The sequence below is a fragment of the Pleurodeles waltl genome, chromosome 9 (assembly GCF_031143425.1).
Source record: "Pleurodeles waltl isolate 20211129_DDA chromosome 9, aPleWal1.hap1.20221129, whole genome shotgun sequence".
Lineage (NCBI taxonomy): Eukaryota > Metazoa > Chordata > Amphibia > Caudata > Salamandridae > Pleurodeles > Pleurodeles waltl.
In genome coordinates, this window is record NC_090448.1 from 818,046,635 (window position 1) to 818,071,884 (window position 25,250).

Here is a 25,250-nt window from a genome sequence, read left to right on the forward strand (position 1 = left end):
CTGAGATGGATAATAATTACACTTATCACTAAAGCAGAAATAGATAATTTTGTTGGTGATAGGTAGTATGTGAACAACCAATATACATTCAGATCACCCATCAGAGGTAAGCATGGCCTAGCTGGGCAATCTGTGTATCTAGTTTAAGTGAACGACTAGCAGAGCTCTTACATTTTGCGTTTCCGACTTCCAGGTGTGGTTGTCCATCGAGTCTGTGTCATTTCTTTGCATTCTAGGATTTGTAGTCCTGTTGGGCTCATAAAATCTGGACTACAATTCCCAGAAGACAAAGCTTAATCTGAACTGTATAAGCTTCTCATGCATCGACCTAGGAACCCGAGAGCTCAGCAATGAATAAGTAGGCTATTCCATGGGAAACCAGTGAAATGTTTTGAGTTTAAAAAAAAAAAAATGTCATTTTAGTATATCTTTGCATCTTTGCATCTTGCATTTCTTTCCTCTGACTTGGTCATATTTTGTCAAAACTTTTAGTAGTGGGCTCCCTGTACCTGGGAATGAGATTATGACCGCTTCTAAAAATGGTTTCATTATCTTTCTCATTATTTTTAGGGTCGAGTCTGCGAGTGCATGCACTAGCGCATGCATCTCACTTGCGAGACTCTGTTGTGTACAGTAAAGGGCTTGGAGCTCACATATCATTCACTATTTGCTGGTCTGCATGGCACTGTTCTTTGCAGCCTCGTAATTCAGTAAGGCAGGCCTGGCGTCATTTCCATTCCTCTGAGTGGAGCAGGGACCAAACACTGATTGATTCATCTTAACTGGTGCCCCTCTGCTGCTCCCGACGTGATCGAGGTACTATTTTGTTCTTTTTAGCTTTTAGTGCCCTGCAAACAGAAGGCTTGTGAATGGCAAAAACATGCCCAGCAGGACAAACAAAATTGCAAAGATTTATTTATTTAAGATAACTTTCTTTTATTTTGTCAAGTAGTCTTTTCTCACTTTTCACTCATGTTTTCTTTTGTTTTTGCTCGGTGGCGCTCTTCTCAAAAGATGACAATTAACTTGTTTGAAATATTGCAAAGCAACACTGTTTATTATGTGTACTTTTTGAAATGATGCTTTAACACATAAACCACAATCCACCTCACTTAACCACACACCAATCCACCCCACTCCAATCCAAACCTTTCACACCAATCCAATCCACTCTGCCCACCTCACTCCAATCCTCCCAACACACCCCAATCTAATCTACCCCACTCCAATTTGCCCCACTCTATCCAAAAGAATCTGCACCACTACAAAACAATCTTCTCCAATCCAAAACAATCTGCCCCACTGCAATCCAAAACAATCTGCCCCACTCCAATCCAAAACAATCTACCCCACTCCAGTCTACTTCTATCCAAAGTAATCTGCACCACTCCAATCCAAAACAATCTTCCCCACTCCAGTCCAACTCACTCCAATCTGCCCCACTTTAATCCAATACAATCTGCCCCACTCCAATCAGCCCCACTCCCATCTGCCCCACTTCAACCCAAAACAATCTGCCCTACTTGAATCCGCCCCACTCTAATCCAAAACAATCCGCCTCAATCTGCCTCACTCCAATCCAAAACAATATGCTCCACTCCAATACAATCCACCTCGTCCCAATCTAATCCACCCCACTCCATCCCAATTCACCCCACTCCATCCCAATTCACCCACTACTATCCAATCCACTGCACACCAACCAAATCCACCCAACTCCAGTCCACCCCACTCCAATCCACGCTGATAAAATCTGCCCTACTCCAATTCTGCACACTCCAATCCAAACAATGTGTCCCACACCAATCTGCCCAGTCCAATCTGCCACAGCAAAATAATCTGCCCCTCTCTAATCTGCCCCACTTCAATCCAAAACAATCTGCCCCACTCCAATCCAGAACAATCTTCCCCAGTCCAGTCTGTCCCACTTCCCTTTAAAACAATCTGCCCCACTCCAATCCATTTCAATCTGCCTCATTTCAATCTGCCCACATTAATCCAACAACCTGCCACACTCCAATTTCAAACAACCCACTCCAAACTGAAACAATATGCCCAACTCCAATCCAATTCAACTCACCTCACCCCAATCCAATCCACTCCACCCTCTATCAATCAGTCAATCAGGAATTTGTAAAGCGCACTACTCACCTGTGACGGTCTCATGGCGCTGAGGTGGGGGGTACCCCCCAATTCATTCCATTACAATCCACCACATTCCACCCCACTACAATCCAGTCTACTCCACACCAATCAAATATAATCCACCCCACACCAGTCCAATCCACCACAATCCAGACCAGTCCAATCTACTACACTCCAATCTAATACACCTCGCCCCAATCCAATACACCCCACCCCACGCCACCTGAACCCACTCCAGTCAAATCCACCTCACTCCAATCCAATCCACATCACTCCAGTCTAATCCACCCCACTAAAGTCCAATCCACCTCATCCTACCCCAATCCATCCCACCCGCTCCAAACCAACCCATCCCACCCCACTCCAATCCAATCCACCCTATCCCACTCCAGTACAACCCAATCCACCCCACTCCAATCAAGTCCACCACTACCCAATCCATCTCACTCCGATCCAATCTACCGGACTTCAGTACAATCCTCTTTAATCCACCCCAAGCTCGTCTGCATTAATCCACCCTACTCTAGTCCAATCCACCAACTCCAAAACACCTTAATCTACCCCACCTCAATCCAGTACACCCCTCTCCAATCAATAAACCCCACACCAATCCAAACCACGCAACACCAATCCAATCCACCCCTCTCCAATCCATTCCACCTCTCTCCAATCCAATCCAAACCACCCAATCCACCACAATTAACTGCACTCCAATCCGACCCATTCCGACCCATTCCGACCCAATCCAATCCACCTCGCCCCAATCCAATCCACCCGCCCTAATCCAACCCACCACACCTCTATCCAATCCACTCTGATTAAATCTACCACGCTCATCCAATCCACCCCACTCCACCCTAATCCACCCCACTCAATCCAAACCACCCCACTCAGTCCAATCCACCTTACTCTAACCAACTCAACTTCACCCAAACCAAAACCAATATCCCTCAATCTGATACACCCCACTTCAGTCCATCCCACTCCAGTCCAATTCACCCCATGCCAATCCAATCCACCTCACCTCAGTGTAATCCACACCAGTCCAATCCACCTCACTCCAATCCATCCCACCCAATCCAACCCAACCCACCCAATCCAATCCACTGCACCCCACCCCAGTCCAATCCACCCCCTCGGACCACCACACCCCTAGCCACCCACCCCTATTTCAATTCAATCCAATCCACCCCACACCCTTCCACTCCACTCTACCCTCAATCCACCCCACCAAATCCCAGTTCAGTCCGCCACACTCCAATCCAATCATCCAGCCTACCCCACTTCAATACACCCCACTCCAGTCCAATTCACTCCACTCCAATCCACCCCACTACAAGCCATCCCGCCCCAATTCAGTTCACCCCAACCCTCCCGATCCCAGTCCACCCCACTCTAATCCAATCTATCTAACTCACCACACTCCAATCCAACCCACCTCAATTCAATTCACCCCACTCCAAACACCTCAGTCCATCCAACACACCCCACCCACCCCACCCCAATCCAATCCACCCCACTCAAATCCATCCCACTGCAGCCCACCACACCCTAATCCAATCCACTCCACCACATGTCAATCCACCCCACCCACTCCAATCCATCACACTTTACTCCAATCCACCCACTCTATCCCAAGCAAATATGCCCCAAACATCCCAGTACAGTCCACCTCACTCCAATCTATCCAGCCCGCCCCAATCCACCCACTCAATCCACCCCACTCTACCCCAATCCCATCCACCCCACTACCTCAACCCACTCCAACCCACTCCAACCCATTCCACAACACTCTCTGCCACTATAATTCCCCTCTCAGCTCTACAACACTCTACTCCACTCTACGACATTCCAACAAATCCACTCCATGACACTCCACTCCCCCACTCCACTCACGTTTACCCAAGTTGAACAGCAACCACACCGGTGTACATCATGGCAAACACATTTCCAAAGTCAAAAGCTTTCGTATGGGCAAGTCTACTTGACTTTGCCAATGCTTGTTTTTCTTTGTTGGTTCTATCCTGAGTGTCAGACGCAGCTGGAGAGGATGGGAGGCCTGTGTTGTTGGAAGTCTGCGTGGGATTCTAATGCCGCTGCTGCACACAGCTCACAGAGAGCAAAGGCACCAGGGAAGGTGTGAGATTTCTCGCCTCGCCATCTTGGCAAGGAAGCCCCCGCATTCCAATAAAGGGGCTTGGATGTCTTTTGCACATGGCAGGCGCCCCTCACTGGCAAGACTGGCAAAGTTCCCAGTGTTAAATGTCTCACTTCCAAGAAAGCGGCCAGTCCCTGGTAAGTACTTCTCCATGGGTTCGGCTTTGGAAGCAGCACCTGTTGTTTTTATCACTTACTTGGAGGTTCTTGGCTGCTATTCGTGCTAAAAGTGCGCTACTTTTGACGGATTATTCTCCCATCCATGTATCCTTACGTCCCACACTTCGGGGATTTTCAAAATCATCAACGTGTTGTGTTAAGAAAAACTGAAGGTAGCTGTAGAGGCGAGAACGTTGCAAGAAATATGTTTTAGAGGCTCGTTTTACTTTTAAACCTGTATCACTAAGGACTACTTCATAGTCAGAGCCACTGGAACTTTACGATTCAGCTGCTACGGCCTTTTCAGCATAATTATGGATTGGCTTTATTTGCCACATAATCCAACTCCTGCATAAATTGCAGGTTTTACCCCAAAATAATTGTTTCTAGCTCAAAGAGATCAAAAATGACTAAAAAAAGCGGCGACGTGTTGCTGCCCAGTCAAAGACCATTCTCAAAGGTTGACTGGTCACCTTTCAATTGCCTATTGCTAGATTTGAGTGTTAAATTGTTCCTAATGGGGTGGAACCTTCGCCCAGGCAGAGTTAAAACAGGCAAATAATGCAGTAATACGTCACAAAATGAGTCGCAATACGCTCCATAATTTGCCTTTTCTTGCCGCACAAGTCAGTCCTCACGCATAATTTGGTCTTCTCTGGCACATAATTTCAGTGTCCCTGCACATAGTGTATGAAAAGTTAGTTGAAGGTTCCATATAATTAGGGACACTGTGTTCTAGTCCTGGCATTTTTTTTACCGTTCCTTGTTATCAGGCATGATAGTCCGATTGGCTTCGTTTAATTGATCAAGGCCACAACTTCCAGTATGCATTGGGTTTTTAGGAAAAATCCAGGACTGTAATCATCTCGTAATATTAACGGCAGGACTCTTTCCCCCTGAAACAGGGTCGCTACTCAGTACTGCAGTAATTTGTGAGTCGCGTGTATTGCTGAAGCCAGCACAGTTGAGGTGGACCATACCAGACATCGTAAGCTGGCTAGTTGCAAGGCCTAATGTGGACATACCAAGAACTTAACGGAGGCTCAGAGTCCACCCGTTGCTTACTATTAGTTGGCTTTATTGTCACTCTCATTTACTTGCTTCTTATTCAATTACTTTCTTGTTCTACTTTGTCAATCCTGTGTGTACCCCTGCCCTGGAGTGCCTCCTTACCACCTCTTAAACTGATTGGCTTATGTTCAATACCAGACCCAAACCATGCCCCTTGTGCTGTACACTTAGGCCCGTATTTATACTTTTTTAGCGCTGCATTTGCGTCACTTTTTGACGCAAAAGCGGCGCAAACTTGCAAAATACAATTGTATTTTGTAAGTTTGCGCCGTTTTTGCGTCAAAAAACTGTGCAAATGCGGCGCTAAAAAAGTATAAATATGGGCCTTAGTGTTGCTCCAAACTCTCTCTCGTGTGCTTTACCCACTGAACTCTGTCCCTCCACACACTGTGTTGCTTTCTCACTCATGTGCTTTTCCTCCCACCCCAGTGTTGCTCTCCCTCATGTGCTCCTTTTCCTATTTCTACTCTCTCCCTGTTGCTTACTCACACTTGTTCCTTTGTTGTCTTCTGCACCCAACTTTTTTCTGTTTTTTTTCTATTTACTTATTTTTGGTGGGAGAGGGGCAGGTTGCAATTTGCTGCTGGCCCCTCCTTTTAAAAAAATGATGTGGATGTGTGCTAGTTCTTTTTTTTCAACAACCATGTTGGGTGAGAAATTTTAAAGAAAATGGTGCTGGTGTTATTTTGTAGGCATGCATGCATAGTGGCACATGTGTGTGCCTACAAACTGACACAGCCGCTGCAGCTGCATCATTGCACCTATTTTGCATATTTTTTAATTTACCTGTGGCCACCAAAAGACATTGTCCAAGCCCAATAGCTCCTAAAGGCAAGACCATTAGGCTTTTCCACTGCTTATTTGCCATGTTGTGCAGTTTCTGGGTGTGGGTTTTGACAGCATAGCTAACAAACAGACATATTGCTTACAATATAACTAGACTGGACTTTTGGTCTGCACCTTTCAACCACAGTTTTTTTGGACCAGCCTCCTTCAGTCATTTCCTTATGACTTTGTCAACAACTGATTGGTTCAGCCCAGTGGAATATTCATCCCTCATCGATTCATTTTTCCCCTAATGCTATTGGCTGGTTGGATATCTCCTTGCCTCTACTCAAGTGTTTGTATGATCTACTTCAGGGACTACTTTACAACTATAGGCTTCAAATACAAACAAAAAATGGCTGTATTGAAGGCAAGGAAGCCTTCAGCACAGTTGACCTGTCACTTCTTGTCTTGCTTTAATGTGCTCACACTGAAAGTGTGACCACATTAAACCTAGACCTATTGGCCTTGCGAATGCTTATTTACATTATGCAGCTGCCTCCTTGCACATAATCTGGCAGAATGTAGGCCCTGCTTTATACTTTTTTACACTAAACTGCGCTAACGCAGTTTAGCGTCAAAAAGTATACCGCCGGCTAGCGCCATTCCAAGGCACCTGCTGGGCGTCTTATTTATGGAATGGCGCAATCCGGCGCAAAGGGTGGGCTAATGTCATGGAGAGTGACGTTAGCCGGGTGGGGTGGCGGTATGGGAGTAGTGGGTTTAGTGTTAAAAAAGCACATTAGGTTGGTTAGAGTAAAAAAAGATGACTCTAACCAGCCTAGCGTCATTTATTGATGCTAAACCTACCATACCACATGACTCTTGTCTTATAAAAGACAGGAGTCATGCCCACCAACCCAATGGCCAGCACACGGGACAAGGGTCTCCTGGGCATAGTCATTGCTTCCAGTGCTATGTGTGGGGGCCCATTTCCGGGCCCCCTATGGCACTTTATGAAAAAAAGGTAAATACTTACCTTTACTTACCTGTACTTACCTGGGATGGGGTCCCCCATCCTCTGCTGTCCCTTTGGTGTGGGTGTCCCTGGGGCCTGGAGAGGGCACCTGTAGAATTATTCCATGGTGTTTCACCATGGAAATGGGCCCACAGGTCCCCTAACGCAAGCCCTGACCCAGACGTTAAATAATGGCGCTAAGCTTGCTTATCACTAATGAAGCTGTCGAGCAGCCCTAAGTCGTATGTGATATGTTTAGCCAGCAGAAAAGTGAAACTTCAACCCCCATAATGCAACCCAATATTGGCTAAAAACTACAGCTAAATGAAAATGCTACAAGGTTCATCTGCCAGCAGTGCATAAGTCTTACATATTTAGGTCCTGTGACCCTCAATTTTGCTAAAATGTGTAGCTGTTATTGGATGCTTTGTCACAGCTCAGGACATCAAGCAAAGTGATATGAAAAACCCTTTGACAGACATTAGCATACAATTTTCAAGAATTCTTTTGAACTTTCTTGAAATATCAAAATTATTGAATAATAGGTCATATTCAATTTGGGGCACCATTCCTAAGTTAGCCTTCTGTGGTCACCAGGCATCGTGTGACACTGATTTCTAAAAATGGATCTTTATTTATATTTCATATAAGTTAAGATTGAGGTTTTATGCCCCATCAGGAGGAGTAAACAGTCTTCACAGCCTCCTCTGCCAACGTATTACCCTCCTGTGTAAGAATTTTCAGAGCCCCAGACAAAATGATATTCTGACAAGCAGGTACTTCACTTCCCCCAACAGCAAGGCCATTTTTATGTCATTCTTTGTTGTATGGCGCCCTCTTATGGTGGTGGGAAGTGGGGGCATAAGGTTGGTGCCCTTATTCCTCTTCATGAAGTGCCGTCACTTTCCACATCACTTCTGCATAGAACACTCACAGACAAAATATTCGGTTGCATTGCCTGCAGCAGTACTAGCATTACATGCACCAACATTTCTGCAGAGACACCACACATTAAATCAGGCAGGCCCATCAGAAAACTTGGCTAGGTTGTACTTTGTGACAAATAGGTTTGGATTCCAGGAACCTATTATATCTCCCTCGGCGCCAGTGCAGTCTTCATGAATTGAGATTGGCAGGCACTGTTCCCAAATATCATTTATGTATATGTTACTCTGTTTAAAAGGGACTGAGTGGAGAGCCTGCTGTGTCATTTTAATTCCAGTGAGAATCATTATCCAATATTAAATTTCTATTTACCACTGCAGACTTTCAATATACTTGGCATGAGGCAATCAAAATTAAAGAGTGAATATTTGAGCACCCACCATTAAGTGTGTATGTAGAGTCCTACATCCTGTGCTCCGCAGCTATTGGCTGTGACACTGGTTAAATTACCATTATTAGAGATTTTACTCCATCGAACAAGGTGCACAGAACTTTCCACTGGGAATACCAATTTAGCACTTCTATCTGACCATGCATTGAAGTATTGTTTGTGGGATCTTTACAACCACGCTTTACTGTGAATGTTTAATTTTGACTTGTGCCTTGAAAAAGTCCTTAACAAGGGGCAAAACATTTGTTATCTGGATACTGCTAATTACCTGTTGGACACACTTGTGAATTTTGGATATGCTGTACGGAAGACTGTCTTACTAATTTTCTATCACACCTGGTGTATGCTAGGAATAAAAGGGAAGATATGAAGGCACCATCATACAATTAGGGACTTTTAATGTCTTTGGTTGTGCAGCTGTTGCTTTTATTATAATGGTTATGGTCCAAACTGGGATTCTGATTGGATGGCTTGAGCCAGTTTGAGGTTTTTGATTTTTATCCGAGAGTCTACAAGATTACATATTCCTGTGATAGGGGCGAGAGACAAATGCCAAAAACTGGTGAGCAGCTCTTTTGCCTGAAGTGTACAAAAGAAGGACCTTTCACTCAAAACTGAGGTGGAAAAAGGCAGATATGACAATGTTGATTCAAGTTTTTCAAGAGTGGGATAGCCTGGAAGGGTAATTTTGCTTCCTATAGATTGCAGGTGAATGGTATGGAAGAATCTCTAGAGCTATGGGACCTATGGGTGAACATTTCTGGTTGAGTTGAATCATGTCACAGCCAGTTGACCCAAACTTATACCCAAAGAAGGTATTCAGAAATCCTCTCTTTTGAGCTTGGTCATTCCTGATTCCAGGACACTGAGGCTTTGAAGTTCACAGTTTCAACAACTATGTTTGTGACATCTCGGAGTGGAATTCCATGCTCTACCTACTACTTTTTGTACTTTTCATCACGGGGTGCCAGCATACCCTAACTTAGTGTTGCCGCCTCACTCCATGTCATCACTAACATTATTGCGAGTCCTGGAATTTTCCTTCAAATAATAGTTCCCAGGTGTATTAGTCTACTTGGTTCAACAGAAACATACCAAAACTACAACACCCAGAATGCATTATTCCTTTCACCCACTTTGATCATCATTCTCCTGCTATATCCTTATTCATTCGTCTCTAACATATCTTAATCACATTCTCTACCTTATGCCAAACATCAGTCTTCTTCTCATCTCTAATCATTCCTTTTGCCATATTTTCTCTCTTCCCTTCAACTCACTTTACTCTTCTTTTATCCACCTCTTTTCTTCCCATTCTTTTTTGCTATTATTCCTTTTTCCTTACCCTAATTTTTTCTATCCTCACACTCTCCTCTAATTAATCCCCATTTATCGTCTGCGCATCACTCCCATCACCATTTCCTCTTCTCAAGAACCTAGATTATTTTATTAATTTCACTACCCTATAGAGCCACAGCCGTGGAAGCTGTGGACCTCGGTTTTTCAGGAATTCTGAAAAAAGGACACCACCACATCCATAGCTGCGAGCTAATTGATAGTCAATACCTTAGTGGTCTAAGCGAGATATGTGCTCAGCCTTACAAAATGCGACAAAACACCATTATTTGCAGTTCAAATATGTGTTGTTTATCAGGGATCATGGACGCTAGAAGCTCAGAATTTTTAAATTGATGGCAGGGCATTCCATTTTTTTACAGGTCTACTGTACCAACCTTTAGTCAAAAATGAAAAAGCGGAATAGCAATATTTGAACTCCACAGATTGTAGGAACATCTTAGCAGCAAGTGCATTCGCCACTGTACTATCTTATTAGTTTAGGACCGAGGGGTCAGAGTAGCCCTATAATACATTTCTATCCATGTGACATAAAGAGAGAATTTGTTGGGAGAGAATAAATACACAGTTCCCTGCGCCCTGTGGGATTCTGTCTCTGCCATAAGGTCCTTCTACTCATGTTAGACTCGGCTATCACCCCTGGAGATTTGGAGTACCCACAGAATAACTGCCAACAGTGTCGTTTGTATAACAGGAACCTGCACTGCTCCTTGTCATTCTGGGTTTTGTTAGTGACACGTGGCATTGGCAGTGATTTGTTTCAAATAGCACAAGTTAAGAATACACACACAGCTGGAAGAAATTAAAACCACTACTAAGACGTAAATTGATTGTATGCATATTTTTAATTGCTTTTCTTAGGATGACAAAATCCTTTCAGATTGTTTCTGCCATATTCAGGGCCAACAATAATTACCTGGCAAGGGAGGACCAAATAATGTGGCAAGGTGTACTAAATCATGTAATAAGAAAAGGCAAATTTTGTGGCGTAACGCATATTTTCAAGCAGTATGCACAATGTTCTCATTTTTGCACGTTAACTCTGTGTGAACAAAGATTTCCCCTCACTAACATCAGTTTAACATCTAAATAGAGCAATCTGCAAGAGAAGTGACGTGCCTGTTCGTGACAAAAAGCCTGATACTACATAGCAAAACGTGTGGTAGTGTTTTTAGTTACTTTTGATCTGTTTGAACTAGAAACATTTTTGGTTAAACTCTGCAAATTATTCGCACCAGGTGGCAAATGCAGGTAATCCATAATTATGCGGAAATCACCACAAAATCCCAGTTGCTCTGGCCACACGTCATCTCTTAACTAATGTGTAATTGGAGCTTGCAGGCCTCTTTTGATATAATAGGCATGTCACAGGCACCCCTGCTTTCCACATGTGGATTTAAACAGCCACCATCCCACGAACTTCACACCTATCCCAAGCACTTCAGGTAGCCACCGCATTGATGTTTGTCAGGAAGTTTACCAATTAGGTTCATAAAGCGAGTCTGTCGGAAAAGAAACAAAATATATTTGTCTACCTCTATATGGACTTGGGGAGGGCCAGGGGGCTACTACCTTAGGTGGGCCTGCCCACCTTACACCCCCCACCCCCTGAAATGCCAAGAATTAATAAAACACATGTCTAGGAGTATGTACATATGGCCTTATTTTTCCTAAGTGCAGTGCTGCGTGATCTGTAGAAATAATGTTACCCTTGGAACTGGAAGGACTGTAATAATAAAATGTGTCCTTGTGCTTCCATGCAAAGCAAAATCGTTACTTGTGGGGTAATAACAATTTAAACTATTTAAAATGTTTTTCTGTCTCAAACAGATGAAAAAGTTACTCAAAGAAAAGTGCCACAAATAGTGGAACACAGTCTCAATACCTTTGCAAAGGTCAGCTGACACCTTTCATTTGCTGATTGCTGACCTCAGATGATGGTACTAAGGGTGACACTTTTGCCCACGCTGTTTTAATGTGCATTAAAATACCAAAATAGGAAAATAACGCGGCCTGTTTGTGCCACCAAATGTGCTTCGTCGTGCCACATCATTTGCCTCTCCCTGAGGCTTAATTGAGTAAATCCTGGCGCGTTGCCACACAATTCCAGTGGCTTTGCTCTGTATTGACAGATACTGCGTGGCTCCCAGTTTTGCCCTTGCACATTGGGTACTCTTGATCCTGTTTCTCCCCCAAGAAGTGCACCTTGGCCCTCAGGGCTGCAATAGTCATCGGTGTCCCACAAGGTGGCGCTGCCTGCCCCTCTGGTCAACATTACTTCTTGAGGTGTGTTTTGCCGCTTTAGGAAGTGCACAATAACACCAGAGGTGACAAATTCCCAGGAGGTTTTTACCACTTGGAAGCTGAGTCTTTGATTAGTTTGAGGTTAGCAATCTGCGGGGTTTGTCACAGTGCCCCCCAGTATACTTTTAAGACAACAATGAAGTGTCACCTTTTGGCCGAGGGCACAAGGCCTCCGCTGCTTGGGGAGGGCGGGGGAGGACCCCCAGCAGTGGGGATCGGTTAGCCTCAGGGCAGACGGGGCCGTGGTGATTGAAACGTCTTGTTGTGGGTATTCAATATTGCCTTGATTGCGTAAATCTACCCCCCTCTCACTGTTGGTGGCTGCCAATGATGCTGTCAACATTTAAACACTTTCGGAACTGGCTGCAAAGCATTAAATGCAGTTTATTGTTCATATGTACTTATTTTATATTTCGATGTACGAAATGCAATTTGTGTACCTATTTTTTTATTTTTTTTTATTTCAATCTTTTAAATGTAATTTGATTGACAGTTATAATCTAAGGACACGTGATATCTTCAGGTTACCAAGAGTCTCGTCCTTGGCCTTTTTTTGCAAAACATTATAACTCAGTAATGTAGCTCAGTTCGTTCAATTAAAGTGAGCCAAGACTTCAACTCCCAGACTGCATCTATTCTTAAAAGAAGGGGCAGAACTTGACGCATAGTTTCTTGTATAAAGAGACAAACATGACTATAAACTTTTGGATAGTATGAGAGACTGTGTAAGGTACATTTATGGGCACTGGGAACACAGAATGGCCATACCTGACCATCCTGTGCTTGAAATTTTTAGGACTATTTATCCATATTAGAATTGATGTTTGTGGAGTGTATCTCAGCACAACTGGGCTCATATTTATACTTTTTTAGCGCCGCTTTTTGACGCAAAAACGGTGCAAACTTACAAATTACAATTGTATTTTGCAAGTTTGCGCTGCTTTGCGTAAAAAAAAATGACGCAAATGCGGCGCTAAAAAAGTATAAATATGGGCCTTGGTTTGCATGGCACATCTATATATGACATACATTGTGGAAAACATTGATCAAGAGAAAGAGAAAAAAAAATTGAAATTGGCGTTACCACACACGGATTCCAAACATTTGTCCTTGATCTGACCTTTTCCCTGAGCAGGTTTACCAAGATGTTACCTACCGAGGTGCACAGGAGGAAACATCTCAGATGTGACTTCATCATGCAGGGAGAGAGCAGATGCGTAGCTTTTATCTATGCAGAAGGGGCAGCTACACCGGGCTCCATTTAACTCTGATTATTGCTGTATTTCGCAGCTCAAACAGTGGTGGTGGGGGCATTTCCTGCTGTGCACTAGGGCCCATGACACCCTGGCAACACCTGTAGGGTTGTGGGTCACATAGAAGAGCACACCACACTGATGTAGAGCTTGTAATGCCTTTTTATGACAAAATAGACTGTTTAACACACTCGCTTCCACAGTCTATGTTATTCACGGATACTAGGAACATGTTCCACTTCAGTCCTCAAGGATCACCGTTTCAGAGACTTGAGAGCTGCGGAGTTTTATGTTCTGGACACCACTGTTATTTCTACAATATCCCAGCGTGTATTGACAAGGTGATGGGGTAGATTAAAAAGTATTAGCTCCTGATGTAATTAAATCCACATTTTGCTTTGAAGTCAAAACTGTGGCAACGTGACCACCCGTTCCAAATGCTTCCTCCTTATTTTTAATTTGTAAAAGGAATTACATTATTTTTTAAATTTTTAGTGCATAATAACTCTTCTTAGGGTGCGTTGGTTCTAATAGCTAGCTGACATAGCTGCCAAGGTTTCAGACTGCTATGTGTGACATTGTCATAATTTCAGTATAATGAGTGACATTTCAACGACTATGAGTGACACTTTCTTGAGAGCAAAATCAAGCAATGAAGACAGGGGAAACTTATGAATATCAGAAATTACACCCATTGGGAGGGCACTAAACCCTGTCACACACAACAGTCAAATCCAGACAGGCTGTGTTATTTCAAAAAGACACAGCTCAGTACAAAAATAATTAAGTGAGTGGCTCCAGGTTCTGGCCCACCGCCCGCTATGACTGCAGTTCAGTTGCACCAGTTGTTATTTCAAAAATAAAATAATTTTAGTTAGCTCACAATAACAGCAAGTCAGGCTGCATCACAGCTCAGTATAGAAATAATTAAGTGAGCCCCCAGGGGTCCAGTGTGCCACCTGCTACTATGGCGGAAGATCAAATTCTGTTACTTATAAAAAAAGACTTTTTAGTCACTCATAGCATCCAGTTATCACAGTTGGGCACGGCAGCAGGCAGCTCAGATCTCCAGATTGTTCATGATCTCAGACTCATTCATGACCATGTGCCAGAGCAAAGCAACTTTCACATGGTAAGTCAGTGCAGATGATACAGAGTTGCACTTACTTCTGTGAGCGGGGCCAGCGCTGTGCAAACATCAGAGCCCCAGACTGTGTCGGCCAGCCTCTCACAACTGGACAGTAACTCATGACTCTCAGCAGCAGGTTGCGGCGGGCCGGCTGCCACCGCCGCTGGTGGGTGTCAGGTCTGAGTCAGTCAGCCTGCGGGATGATTACCATCCACAGCAGCTGAGAAAGCCAGCGGCAAGCAGCTCCCTCTTTTCAGGTTGTTTGCCAGGCAGCAGGCTCACGAAGGTGAGTCTGAGTCAGCCGGCGCTGGTGGAGGTCGAGTGAACATCAGAGAGTCTGGCCTGCCGGCACGAAAGAGCAAAGGCCTGCGGGGGCTCGATGGGCCAGCACCATAATGGGTGCCTAAGACCTGAAAGAACCGGTTACGCCGGTTTTGCCCCCTCCCCCCCTCCAGGACCAGAAGTTCGGGGGAGAGGGCGTGAAAAAGTGGGCCAATGGGGGGAGTTTGAATCCTTCAAACTACCCAATGGCTTGCCAGAACGGGCCCCCCACCTAAGGTGGTAGGGGCAAAGGGGAGACATTTAGGGAGCGCAAGGTCGGCCAGGTGGGCAAATAGATGACCCACGGCGACGCGCTACCACGAACAGAAGAAACACAACAGGAGCACCCCGACTTCGTCAGGAAGCATCCCATCGCAGCAGTAACCCATTCACTAACCTGCTGCACAGGGGACCGCCCGTCAGGGCGAAGCGACCCTGCTCAGCATGCAAGAAAAGCAGACACAGGGCAGACAATAAAGATAAAAGAAAGAAACAATAGTTCCAGATGAACAACAACCCAAATGGCTAAACAAAGGACGTGGAACCTAGCCAGTTCTCCAATCAATGCCAAATTGTTGAGGAAGTTAGCCAATGAGTACTACAATAAGAGGGACGCAGAAACATTAGTCAAGGGTTTTGAGGAAGGTTTCAAAATCCCTGTGTAAGGAAAGATAGTGGGGGGCACTGTAAAGAATTTTAAATCAGCCTCGGTACACCCACAGGTATTTTCCCAAAAAATCGATAAGGAATTGAGGCTTGGGCGCATCGAAGGCCCCTTAGCTCCCCCCATCCCCCTAGATCTGATCATTTCCCCTATGGGCGTGGTGCCCAAGAAGGAAGCCGGTCAGTTCAGATTAATTCACCATTTGTCATTCCCAGAGGGGACATCGGTAAATGACAACATCCCAGTAGAAGCCTGCTCAGTAGGTTATCCCACAGTACTTGACGCCATCGACATAATCAAAGCGGCAGGCAGAGGGGCACTGTTAGCAAAAGCAGACATAGAGTCGGCTTTTCGGCTACTGCCGGTACACCCCGACAGTTTTTACCTATTGAGTTTCCAGCACAATGGACAAGTGTATATTGACAAAGCCATGCCCATGGGCTGCTCCATCGCATGCGCATATTTTGAACAATTCAGCACATTCCTAGAATGGGCCCTACATAAGAAACACCCAGCAGGAGGGAAGATGCATTATCTAGATGATTTCTTATTTGTGGGGAAAGGTGGCTCAGGTGAATGTGCCAGTTTACTGAAATCTTTGCAGAATCTGGCAAAAGACATGGGTGTCCCCCTAGCTGCAGAAAAGACAGTCATTCCTACAACGTCCCTAGTTTTCCTGGGGATTGAGCTAGATTCGGCCACTGGAACTTCAAGGATACCAGAGGCTAAAGTGAAGGAACTAAGGGAAGAGATAAAAGCCTTGCAGGGAAAACAGAAAGCCACCCTCAGGGAACTACAGAGCATGATTGGTAAACTCAACTTTGTGACCAGGGTAATCCCAGAAGAGCAGGTTTTTGCCAGGCAGTTAAGCAAACTTACATCAGGCTTGCGCGAGAAACACCACCGTGTCAGACTCGGGTCAGCGGTAAAAAGGGACCTTACCATGTGGGACGTTTTTCTAAAAGAATTCAACGGCCGGCTCATCTGGCGAGAGGGCTGGATATCAGCCAAAGAGATTGCACTGTACACTGACGCCGCAGGGGGTTGCGGTTTTGGGGCCATACTAGGCAGCGAATGGTGCAATGGTAAATGGCCAGACAGGTGGTACAACTTGGGAATCACCAGGAACATCACATTTCTTGAGCTATTCCCCATAGTGATAGCAATGACAGTTTGGAAGGGACATTTGCAGAATATGAAGATAACACTGTGGTCAGACAACCTAGGCGTGGTCATGGCCATTAACAAGGGGTCCGCATCCTGCCCGGACACTTTAAGACTGTTGAGACGTTTAGTGAGCCTTCAGCTCAAGGGCAACCTGGACATCAGGGCTAGACATGTCCAAGGGGTAAAAAATTCACGAGCAGATGCTCTCTCTCGTTCCCAGCTGGTCAGATTCAGGAAGCTAGCCCCGGAAGCCAGCCAAGTGATGACACCCTTTCCAGAAAGCCTATGGGATCTGGCCGAGCCGACCTGTCAATACTAGTGCATAACGCACTCAAACCAGAGACACATAGGAGGTACACCAAATATACCAGAGCTCTCATGAAAATAGGGGGGCTGGAATCCCTCAGTGACCCTGTCGCAACCAGAGCGGCAGTAGAGCAGTTCATCAAGTGGGCCTACCAGCAAGGAAAAGCAAAGTCCTGGGCACAGGCACACCTCGCAGCGGTAGCACACTTCTCCAAACTACAGACAGGCTCAGACCCCACAGCATCACACTACATCAGAACCGCAATGAAAGGTTGGAAATGGCTCGAAGGCCCCAAATTAGACAACAGGCACCCCATAGATTTCAGCAAGTTAACCTGGCTAATAGACGCTTTGGAGACGGTGACAGACAACCCTTACAAACTGGTTTTATTCAAAACAGCCTTTTCCACAGCATTCTTCAGGGCTTTCCGCCTAAGCGAGTTAGTTGCCTCAGCAAAAAGTTTAGGGAGCGACAACTGCCTCCAGGCAGACGACTGCAAGTTTGAGCCCGACAAGGTACACATCTTATTGAGGCGTTCAAAAACGGATCAGCAGGGCAAGGGCGCACGGGTAGAAATCAACTGCATAAGTCAAGCAAAGTACTGCCCAGTCTGCATCCTCAAAGAATACATAGCTGTGCGCCCCGGGTTGTCTGGCCCCCCTGTTCGGGCACTACAATGGGGAATACTTGAGCAAATACCAGTTCAAGGCAGTCATGAGAAAAAACACTGAAGGAAGGAGGCCTGGCCCCAGCAGAGTTTGGTTCCCACTCATTTCGAATAGGGGCTGCGACAACAGCAGCTGCTTCAGGCTTAGATGAAAGCACCATCAAAGCAGTAGGCAGGTAGCGATGCAACGTTTATAAAAGGTATATACGCCCGCATTTGATGTAGTGGGAATTGTTTGGGATTATATTGACAGGTACACCCAGGTCGATATGGGTGATTAGGCACTCTTTCATATCCAGGCTTCAAACATGGTGGAAGCAGAACATCCACAACAAAGGGAGAGAAAGATCAACCAAGGCAATCGGATGGTGGGTTTCCCGGGTATGAAGTGGGCACAGCTCGAGCAAACAATACATAGCTTATAAGAAGTTGCGCTAAGACCCCCCGACATGATAATTATACACCTTGGCGGTAACGACCTAACCACGATGGGCGAAAGGTCCTACTGAGTGAAATCAGAAAATCTTTATTATTCATTTCAAGACGGTGCGGGAGCACCCCTATTGTCTGGTCAGAAATTATCCCCAGAATCATGTGGTGAGGGGCCACATCAAACAAGGCAATTGAGAACTCCAGACGAATACTGAATATAGCAGTCGCCAAGTATTGCAAGGTAAACGGGCTGGAGAGCATACGCCACGGTTTGATTCACCCCAGACGACCAGAGCTTTATGCACCAGACAGCGTACATCTATCAGAGGAAGGGATGGGCATCTTCTGGTCCAACCTGGTGGCAATAAGGGAATAGTAAAAAAAAAAAAGAAATTCTTGGGTGGAGCTGCCCGGAGACGTGAGCCTCTCAGACAGCATGGCGGTAATTAAGGAAAGTTTTACCAAAATGGATCGTAAGCACACCTAGTAAGGCGATGTGCAAATAAAGGCCACTCACCTGGGGATGCCTTACGGCAGGGTGAAGGGAGGCCAACCAAGGGGAGGAACACGGCACTCGCAGCCCAGACCCGCCAGGTCGAATGGCAGGGCACAGGTACACGACAGGTAGCGAGGTGGGCCTAATACAAAGAACTTGAACCTACCCCCTTCGGGAAACATGGTAAAACGAACACTATGGAGTGAGCCCCCTCCAAGAAACAATATGTGGGACTGCCTACAAACCAAAGGGCGAGAAGAGACATGACAAACGGAGGCCAGGACTCGAAGGTCGATCCGTCAATGCTATTCGTGCAAATGTGATTGATTATTGAACTCACTTTAGATATATTGATCTCGATTTATGATTAAGCGCGTTGATAGCATTGTCTGAAGTGTGAATTAAAAGTGCAGTTAATTGAATCCTCGCCGAACCAAAGATTTGAAAATGTAATTTCTTACAGGTGGTTACCCAGTGGTGAAATCAATAAAAGCGGCCATTTTATATCCACTGCTAAAACAGTGCCATGTTGTGTGTTTTGTGAGCATGCCACTATGATTAAATATTTTCCAAAGGCAATAATTCTGGAGTGGGAGAAGTGCGACCGGTAGAGCAAAGGCCGCCCCCGCAGGGGGCTCGATGGGCCGGTGCCATAACGGCCGCCTAAGACTCGAAAGAACCGGTTATGCTGGTTTTGCCCCCTACCCCCCTCCAGGACCAGCAGTTCGGGGGAGAGGGAGCAAAAAAGTGGGCCAATTGGGGGAGTTTGAGTCCTTCAAACTATCCAATGGCTTGCCAGAACGGGCCCCCCTCCTAAGGTGGCAGGGGCAAAGGGGAGACATTTAAGGAGCGTAAGGTCGGCCAGGTGGGCAAACAGATGACCCACAGCGACGCGCAACCACGAACAGAGGAAACACCACCCGCCCACCCCAACGATAGAGCATCCAGTCGCAATGCCAGAATAAAGCGGAAGGGGCAAGCGGTAATTAAGGAAAGTTTTACCAAAATGGATCGTAAGCACACCTAGTAAGGCAGTGCGCAAATAAAGGCCACTCACCTGGGGATGCCTTACGGCAGGGTGAAGGGAGGCCAACCAAGAGGAGGAACACGGCACTTGCAGCCCAGACCCGCCAGGTCAAATGGCAGGGCACAGGTACACGACAGGTAGCGAGTTGGGCCTAATACAAAGAACTTGAACCTACCCCCTTCGGGAAACATGGTAAAACGAACACTATGGAGCGAGCCCCCTCCAAGAAACAATATGTGGGACTGCCTACAAACCAAAGGGCGATAAGAGACATGACAAACGGAAGCCAGGACTCGAAGGTCGATCCGTCAATGCTATTCGTGCAAATGTGATTGATTATTGAACTCACTTTAGATATATTGATGTATTGATCTCGATTTATGATTACGCGCGTTGATAGCATTGTCTGAAGTGCAAATTAAAAGTTCAGTAAATTGAATCCTCGCCGAACCAAAGATTTGAAAATGTAATTTCTCACAGGCGGTTACCCAGTGGTGAAATCAATAAAAGCGGCCATTTTATATCCACTGCTAAAACAGCGCCTCGTTGTGTGTTTTGTGAGCATGACGCTATGATTAAATATTTTCCAAAGGCAATAATTCTGGAGTTGGAGAAGTACGACCGTTATCCGTTATACCGCCACTGTGGTGGTGCAAGGGGCAAGCTCACTCAGCTGCACTACCTATAGGAATCCCACACACACTGCAGCTGTGGCAACCTATCCAATTACTAAACTTGAAATGCCGCCGGCTACTGCTCCTTTAAGGTGAGTCTGACAACTGAGAGACTCTGTCTCCATAGCCATTAGGCATTGACAGTGACTCCTCTCCTGATGTCACAGTTAAACCCCTACATGCGGCCTATTCCTGAACAAAACAATACAAGAAGCCTTTGCATAGTTTGGAAGATATTGGCTCCAGCTTATTAACATTGATTTTATAGCAATACCGCACTTGTTAGCTTTTATTAGGGCCATAAATCATTTAGGCCTGTCACAACTCGATCGCAGCCCAGCCATCCACCCACCCCACTGCAAGAAGGGGTCCCGGCCGCGGCAGCCCCTTTTTAAGCCCCTCACTACCTTCAAGGTGTGAAGGGGAGAATTAAAAGTTAAACAAGGCCTCCCATAGGCCCTTTCCTTTCGTGCCCTTTTGGCCATTTGGCTTTCTTGTCCTCAACCCTTTCTTCTGCTCAGCAACAGGAAAGAGGGTGTCACTTCCTGTCGGCACCGTTATCTTGCGCGCCCTTTTCTCATCCAACGTGCCTTCTCCCGGGCCTTAGGCAGAGTTTCTGCTCCAGCCCCTCTAGCCCCCTCTAGGTGCGGTCCTTCGCCCTATTCCAGCAGCGTGTGTCGGGTTCTGTTGTACATTGTAGAACACTAAACTAGCGAGCAGAATTACCAGCCCCCGCAGCTTGCAGGAAGCACTGCGCACAATGTGCTGCCACTGCAGCTTTTAGTTGGTGCATTATAGGCGCTCCGACTTGACATCTGAAAGGTGCTATAATGCATGATTTTTGCATTTCAGTGCGGTGATGCAGACCCCCACACTGAAATGCGTTAGTCTAACTTCTGATGCGTGATAATTGGCCAGGGCTGAATAAAATCCAGTACCCTCAGAACGCTTGTTTGAAATTGCTATTTTTCTTTAAATTCTGAGTTTTCAGGGTGCGATTGCCTGACCTTGGAACTGAGATGGTACCCTACGATAGAGTCAGCTTGTGTCAGGTTTTAGGGAGGAGGGTGGGGGCAGAAATCATGAGGTTGGTTGAGGTGATTTCGTTACTGCAACTAAAAGTATCGCAGTACAAGTACAGTTGTAATGTCTGTGTTAATATGGGGACAACAAATGAATTGACAGAGCGAGTTTTATATCATTTACAAATTCAATAAACTCATTTTTTCTCATTATTTTACTACTAATCCTTCCCTAATAGTTTGTGTTTATTCATCGTGTTTACCCGCATGAGATCACTTGAATAATAAACAATAGGGCAGTGGCGGCTGGCAGCTTTAGGCGGGCGGGGGGGCGGGAGGGAAGCACACACACATACACACTCATTCTTTCACACACAGACACGCACGCACGCACATCCATTAACAACACTCATAAAATTCAAACATGCACGCAAGCACCAAACATTTATTTTAAAAGTTCACACACACTAATTCTTTCACACACACACACACATCCATTAACAACACTCATAACATTTAAACATGTATGCACGCACCAAACAATCGTTTTAAAACATCACACACACTCATTCTTTCACACACAGACTCACGCACATCCATTAACAACATTCATAACATTCAAACATGCACGCACCAAACATTCTTTTTAAAACATCACACACACATGCACACACACACTTACCTTCAGCCTCAAAGCCCCAGGAGGGTTGGGACTGCTGCCTTCCCTCATTGGCTGAAGGCAGCAGTCCCAGCCTCATCACAGAGTGGGATGGGGTCAGTGAGACTGCTGACCCTACCCCACTCTGTGACAAAGTATCACTGATTGACACTCGCCCTGGGCTTTCTCAGGGCTTAAACGTGAAGCGCCCAGGTCCAAGTCAATGGGTGACACTTTCCTCCCAGGGGAGGGCCTCGAGGCATCTTTGCTGAGCCGAGGAGGTCACGCCCATAGGAGCAGTGACCTCCTCAGCCCAGTAAAGTTCAGCTCAGGCAGCCAGGAGTCTGCGCAAAATCGCGCATGTTTTACTCCTGGCTGTTTGAGCTGAAAATGAAGAGTGTCTGTCAGGCTGACTTTTGTTCAGCCTGATAGACACTCTTCATGAGGTGCAAAAGGTGGGGGTGCGTGGCCCCTCCACCCTGAAGGACGGGCCGCACCTGCAATAGGGACTGTTTTTAGGAACTGCACCGCATTTAAGGATTATTTTTGTTCATGTGGAGCCGCTTTCACCTTTACTCGTACTTTAGACTTTGTCCACCAGAGTGCGCCAAATACTTGCAGACAAGCAGCATCAGCTTATTTCCGTTTTAATACGCGCTGCGCTTCTGACCGGTTTCAATGATTGAATCGAATTTGCATCACAGATCGGAGAAAGATTTTCAACGTACATCACTCTACCCTGTGTGTAGCTGACGGTATTAGCCGTCCCTTTTATGAAGATTGGAATAATTGTAGCCTTGATCAGGGAACCTGGAAAGAAGTACATACATTTCAGGGCAATACGGGTTCAGAGTCACCATCACGGTGATTGCTGACCATTGTGACCAATCACAGAGAGCAGTCACTTGATTCACCCGTAGATTCAAACACAAACTATGTCAACATCACTGGAAAGAGGATAAATAAGGCACCCCGCACTTTTTACAGTGCATTCTGAGCGGTGTGTTGCTCCAGTGCACTTTATTGGAATCAACTGGACTAACAGTCCAGATTATGGGGGTCGTAGGAAAAACTGGACTGGGATATGGTGCTGCTGTTGAAAAAGAGTGATACATCACTTCACTTAACTACGAGGAATACCTAAACAGTAATCACTTTGAAATATCTATTTTTATAAGTTATTTCATGTTCGATTTGGTACCATTCTTTTATCTTAAATTATTCGTAAACCATTTGTAAACATCACTGGCATAAAATTTGAGCATCTTTCTGCCCTGTCTTGTTTCACAGGTCCAGGTGTGTGTAGTTGCTCCAGTTCAGTTGTTTCTTTTCATTCTGGGACTTGCAGTTGTGTTTATAGCATTATAAAACCAACACTAAACCTCACAGAACGCAAAGAAAAAAACACGGGACTGAAAGAGCTGAACAGTCATCGACCTGGGAAACTTTGCATATATTTTCTTTTTGTTTCTGATCTGCCTCACTACACAAACCCGCTTTCCTCCAGTGAGTGTACAGTGGAGAGCACATTACTTTGGGATTTGTGTTCGTCACACATGTTCCTGTTATTTTAGATCCTGTAGGACAGGGGTGACTTTCCAAACAGTTCAGTGGTTTCCATCGCAGATGAGAGTCTGAGTAGGTTTCTGTGACCACATTATTGCCAAAATCAATGTGTCACTTCTGCGTTTAACAAAACTATTGCAAGTTTCAGATGGATGGGATTTGAAACACTTAGGGGCATATTTATACTCTGTTTGCACCGAATTAGTGTCATTTTTAAAAACTCTAATTAGTTGCAAAACTAACTCCATATTTATACTTTGGCGCTAGACCCGTCTAGCGCCAAATTTATGGAGTTAAAGTCATTTTTTGGAAGTGGAAACCTACCTTGCCTTAATGAGATGCAAGGTAGGCGTTCCCGTGCAAAAAATGACTCTAAGCCTTAACGCCATATTTGCACGGGAGGGAGGAGTGGTAAAAAAATGGTGCAAAGCTTGCTTTGTCCCATTTTTTAATGCCTGGGTCAGGGTAGCCGTTAGGGGACCTGTGGGCCTATTTCCATGGTGCAACACCATGGAATAAGGCCACCGATTGCCCTCCCCAGGCCCCAGGGACATCCCCTCCCACATCGGAGGGACTGCAGAGGACAATCATATTATCTTTCTCATCTGCAGTTCGCCAGGAGCTAGCTTAAAATTTCATCTTCTCAAAATGATTTCCTAAACTAGGGCATGTTTTCTTAAATATTATGGCGTCCACCAAATTTAATTTGGCCTATGAAAAATTCTTATCATGCTAGTGTAATCGCTCACAATCCCCACATTTCACTGACAGATATTTTCACCTTTAATGAGACATTTTGCAATTCAGCCAATCTCCAGCTGGTATTTTCATTACTTTTTTGTGAGAAGTATACTCGTGAGGAAAAATCCCGGCAACATGTATTTCAGGTAGTATGTGTCATTTCACACAAAAAATGTATTTCGTGAAAAAAACTCACACGCCACTCATTTTCATAACACCATTAAATAGATGCTGCATAACTTCTGAAAGCTGAGAAGAAGTGAAGCTGAGGTGTCGGTATAGAGATAGAAACAAGCATTTGCTATGCAATAGGTCTCACATTTGTGAGACTTAGAGCTGTTGGCGTTTTTAAATGACAATGGCCCTCATTTCGACCTCAGCGGTCTTTTTTAAAGACCGCTGAGGTACCGCCGTACTGAAGACTGCCAGTTCAGGTGGTTTTCCGCGCAGCGTATTATGACTGCTGGAAGCCCTCCGTCTTTTTTCGGACGGAGAGCCGCCAGCAGCCATACTGGCGGTCGGCGGGGAAGTGGAGGCAGCTCCACCTCCACCGCCCGTCATCAGAACACCGCCCACCGAATCACTTCCCATGATTCGGTGTGGCGGTGTTCTGGTGACGGGGTGCTGGCGGCGGAGCAGCCCCCAGGGAGGTGGTGTAGACCCCTATCAGTGCCAGGGAAGGAATTTCCTGGCACTGATAGTGCCTACTGCCATGGATTTCGTGGAGGTTCCAAACCACCCAAAATCCATGGTGGTATGCATGGTCCTGATACCGCTGGCGGTCTGGTGACGGCCACCGGGCTGGAGACCTGATA